Raw genomic sequence first — 5,679 nt, 5'->3', positions numbered from 1 at the left:
TGCTGATGACATGATATTATACCTAGAAAAACCAAAGGATTCAACAAAGAGACTCCTTGAATTGATAAATGAATTTTGTAAAGTCTTAGGATACAAAATCAATACACAGAAATCAGAGGCATTCATATATCCCAACAACAGGAAAAGTGAGAACCAAATCAAAGACTCAATTCCCATGAAAATAGCAACAACAAAAAAATAAAGTACCTAAGAATATATTAACTAAGGAGAGAAAAGTCCTCTACAGGAAGAACTATGAAATACTGAAGAAAGAAATAGCAGAGCATATAAACAGATGGAAGAACATACCATGCTCATGGGTCAGCAGAATCAACATTGTTAAAATGTCTATACTACCCAAAGTGACCTACAGAGTCAATGCAATCCCTATTAAAATACCATCATCATTTTTCACAGATATAGAAAAAATAATTTTACACTTTGTATGGAACCAGAGACGACCCTGTATAGCAAACTGAATTCTAGGCAATAAAAACAAAATAGGAGGTATCAATTTACCAGGCTTCAAAATATACTACAAAGCTATAGTAATTAAAACAGCTTGGGATTGGCACAGGAACAGGGACATTGACCAGTGGAACCAAACAGAGAACCTAGATATAAAAACATCCTCATATAGCCATCTAATCTTTGACAAAGAAGACAAAAACATACACTGGGGAAAAGAATCTGTTTTCAATAAATGATGCTGGGAAAACAGGATAGCCACATGTAGAAGACTGAAACAGGACCCACACCTTTTATCTCTCACAAAAAACAACTCATTCTGGGTAATAGACTTGAACCTCAAGTGTGAAACTATTAGAATTCTAGAGGAAAACGTTGGAAATACTCTTCTAGACATTGGCCTAGGCAAAGAATTTATGAAGAAGACCCCAAAGGAAATCACAGCAGCAACAAAAATAAATAAATGGGACCTGATCAAATAAAAAAACTCCTGCACACCCACAGAAACTGTCAAGAGAACAAACAGACAACCCACAGAATGGGAGAAAATTTTCGCAAGCTACACATCCGATAAAGGGCTGATAACTAGAATCTATTTAGAACTTAGGAAAATCAACAAGGAAAAATCAAACAACCCTATCAAAAAGTGGGCAAAGGACCTGAACAGAAGTTTTTTAAAAGAAGACAGAATAATGGCCAACAAACATATGAAAAAATGTTCAACATCTCTAATCATCAGGGAAATGCAAATCAAAACTGCAATGAGATATCACTTACCTCCAGTAAGAATGGCCTTTAGCAAAAAGTCCCCAAACAATAAATATTGGCGTGGATGTGGAGAGATAGGAACACTCCTACACTGCTGGTGGGACTGCAAACTAGTTCAACCTCTGTGGAAAGCAATATGGAGATACCTTAAAGCGATACAAGTAGATGTACTATTTGATCCATCGCTACTGGGCATCTACCCAAAAGATCAAAGGACACTCTACAAAAAAGTCACTTGCACTCGAATGTTTATAGCAGCACAATTCACAATTGCAGAGTTCTGGAAATAACCCAAGTGTCCATCGATACATGAGTGGATTAAGAAAGTATGGTATATGCATACCATGGAGTACTATTCAGCTCTAAGAAACAACGGTGCTATAGCACCTCTTGTATTTTCCTGGATAGAGTTGAGACCCATTCTACTAAGTGAAGTATCTCAAGAATGGAAAAACAAGCACCACATGTATTACCAGGCAAATTGGTATTAATGGATCAACACCTAAGTGGACATATAGGAATAACATTTATCAGGTGTTGGGCAGTTGGGAGGGGGAGGAGTAGATGGGTATATACAAACACAAGGAGTAAGATCTGCAATGTTTGGGGGATGGACATGCTTGAAGCTCTGACTCAAGGGGGGAGGGTGGGCATGGGCAATATATGTAACCTTAACATTTGTACTCCCATAATATGCTAAAATAAAAAAATTAAAAATAATAGGAAAGTAACATCCATGTGTCTTGGAAGTTTCTGGGTTTTGAAATATTTGCTTTAACATAGAATTTTAAAGTAATCGTTGAAAAAAGCTTAAATTTAACTATTAATAAATAAACTCTCTTTTTCTAGATGAAAGTATAAACCTCCTGCCTATAATATTAGATATGTTTTAATAGGAAAAATCATATCAATTTCTGGATACACATTGTGGTTGTACCTTAGGTATCATGGTATCTACTCAGTAATTAGGAAAAAGGGTAGGCTTAAGGATTAATCTGGTATAGTACATAATAGTATGCTTAAAATGTTTTGAAATATTTATATATTTCCCTATTTCTTGATAGTATATGTAAAGTGGTTATTTGGATAATACAATATTGCAATTACTTGGCATTAGAGAGACACCTATATAAACAGTGGTACAGTGTTTATAAAAAGTACTGGTAAATATTCAAGTTCTGAATGAAAAGTAGTGAAAGATGAAAGGAGATCATTTTGCAAACAATAAATAACAAACTATTGAAAGGTAAAGTAGTTGAAAATGTGTGGGAAATAACCAGTGTACTATCCCACTGGAACTTTTGAACCATCATCATCAACAGCTTTAAGGTTATTCATTTAGGCCATGTTTCAATAGCAGAGGTAATATCCTTTTACTATAGAAAAAAGTTAGTTTTGGGCCCTGTTTTATGCATAACCTTCACTTTTTATCAGTCTTTTTTTTTTCTGTGTTTACAAGCTAAACCAGCTGTGAAAGGCAAAAGAATTATAGTTTGTATACAGCAAAGATCTCTCATTTTGTGCTTACCACAAGGCAAATGGCTCTGCCAGTTGGGCCTATAATTTATCAAGCAGGCAGAGTGACAATTTTCATTGTTGTAGAAAATTTTATCATGGATATCCAATTTGGAACAGTTAATATGGAAGGGAGGTTTGAGCAGGTGACTTCAACTTTGTCTTATCGATATTGTAATCATTAATGACATTGACCCAGGAGAAGGAGATCATTTGGGTCCCTGGAACCTGGAGCACATCTGACAGATTTATTTGCCTCAACTGCCACCAAGAGTCCCTGGGTTTCAGGAACAGATGTAATATAACAAACTATCATCTCCCTATAGAACAATGAAAATCCTTTTTGTCATATCTGCTTCAGAATGAACACAGGGGAAAGAAAATAGAATACTAAAATTCTAATTCTCAAAATTATGTTAATTTCTTAAACTTTTGTTAATGTACCTCATAAGCAGGAAGTAAAGACAGTGACCTGTTTAACAACAGGGTAGTGATATATCCATAAGTGGCTTCCAAACTACAATTCCTCAATATGCAATTTTGTTGATGCAATATGTAAATGCAGAAAATCACTATGCCAGTAATAGATTACAATAGACTTACAGTGATCCTAAGTCACTGCCTGCCAGTTTCAGTGTATCACCATTAGAAAAAGTAGTCAAATATTAGAAACAAATTGTATAAATAATTAATTGTTTAACAGAACATGAATGAAGGAAGACTTAAAACATCATTCTGGGGTGCTAAGGTTTCACAGATTGGAACCTAATTTGCAGACACATAATTCAATCTTTTTACATTTGAACATAGTCCTTAACTTTGCTACTACAAATGTGAAGACTATGTTGAGCTTATCTATAATACAGAGAGGATCAAATCAGGACTGGAGATCAGGTACAGTGAATTGGTGGTCTTTATTAACCCTAAATTTTATGTCTGAGTCTTGACAACTAAATATTTGGCAGGGACTTAAATATTTTATCAAGAAGAAAAATAAAATAGCTCAGATAATAAATTTGGCCTTCCAAACTATTCACTCCCAAGTAAAAGGTGCACATTGTCCTTTCAGCATATGTAAATGCACATACACACAACTGCCCCAGAAATATGGCTCTGGTTACCTACAAAATTGTTTATGTCTTTAATTATCCTTATGTCCTTTCATTCTGTTTTATAAAAATGAGTGCCCTGTCACCTTTGTAAAGTTAATCCCCTGATAGTAAAATCATTTTAATAGTAATGATTTATTACCACCATGGTATCACTTTTTTTCTTCCAATTTCTCATTAATTAAAGAACTGATGGGTGCTAATTGTTTGGCCAGTACCTATAGAGCAGTGAAAAAGATGTTTCTACAACATTTTCAGACAAATAGGTCTTAATGATATACACTTATTTCGGGGACAATCCAATCTGAATAATCCGTGAGTGTAAAGAGACTCATAATAAGTGAGAAGTCTATAACAAACAAACTTCCCCACATTATAGTAATTGCTTAAGTTCTGTGGAAAGGATTTGAAAGAGATTGTATGAAAGTCTCACCAAGAATATTATTATTATGATCTATGAATCATTTTCTCATTGCTTGAAACACCCAGGATATTTATTTATTGAGAGCCCATGAAGTGAAAAAGTGCTGGGATATAGAGATGAATAAACATGGTTATTGCTATGAAGTAGCTAAAAATAATGGCTAAAGGCAAAGAAGATGTGAAATTTTTATGTTTTAAGAAATGAAACTATAGAAACTAGTCACTTTTATAGCCTGTATTTTGACTAAATAATCTTCGTCATGTTAAAAATCATTTATTCCTCTTTCACTCTGTTTAAGGAAATTATTCTTCTGCCAAAGAGTGAAAAGAAAGAGTTGCCAATGCTCTCCCAGCTTTCTTGTAAAATAAAAACAGATTGGAGGCCAGGATACCTGGAATATATGCAATAACAAAATAGATTCTGGATTAAGTGTTATAATCAACGTGCTGTTAAAATTTAACTTGAAGGTAAATATTTTGAGTTGACATGTCAATAAAAGGAGAACTTTGATTTTTTTGCACATAATTTGCAATTAGATTTAGAGTCTTTCTCAAACATGAATAATAATATTTTCCTTATAGAATATTCAAATATTAGGTTGCTGCAGAAGTAATAGTGGTCTCGGACTATGAATTTTAAATCATTATGACTAGGCTCAAATGCATTTTTATCAATCAAAATAGGAACCACTACAGTCAACACATTTTTGACAATGAGAAATAAGTTTCTTTATTCATGTAGAATAAAAAGCCATGTTATGGGATTCAACAAACTCTAGGAAAAGCATTTCCTGCATCATGCTGGTTATGGAAACATTTTCCTTCCAAAAAGTTGTTGAGATGTTTGACTCTTGCTGTTCCCGAGTCCCAGCTCTGCCCTTGTAGTTCCAGGGCAGTTGTAAAGATCTGTAATCAGTCCAAATGCCCATCAATTCAGGAGTAGATTAATAAAATGTGGTATATGTATACCAGGGAATACTATTCAGCCATAAAAAAGATGAAATTATATCTTTTGCAACAATTTGGGTGGAACTAGAGACCATTCTCCTAAGTGAAGTGTCTCAAGAATGGAAAAATAAACACCACATGTACTCACTATTAAATTGGAACTAACTGATAAGCACACATGCACACAGAGTGAAGTGAAACTCAATGGAAAGCAACCAGGCGGAAGGGGCAAGAAGTGGAGGGGAATAAACCAACATAATGGGTACTGTGAACACTATTTGGGTGATGGGCACACCTATAGCCAGGACTAAAACATTATAAAAAATGATGCATATAACCTAAAACCTTTGTGTCCTCTTAATATTTTCAAAGAATAAAAAAAGAAAAGCCAAATAATTTTGGATCATATCTGTGAAAGAACAAATTACATATCTTAAATACAAGATTA

The sequence above is a fragment of the Microcebus murinus genome, chromosome X (genome assembly GCF_040939455.1).
Source record: "Microcebus murinus isolate Inina chromosome X, M.murinus_Inina_mat1.0, whole genome shotgun sequence".
NCBI classification, from domain to species: domain Eukaryota; kingdom Metazoa; phylum Chordata; class Mammalia; order Primates; family Cheirogaleidae; genus Microcebus; species Microcebus murinus.
The sequence above is the reverse complement of the archived record's forward strand: the minus strand, read 5'-3'. Positions refer to the sequence as shown.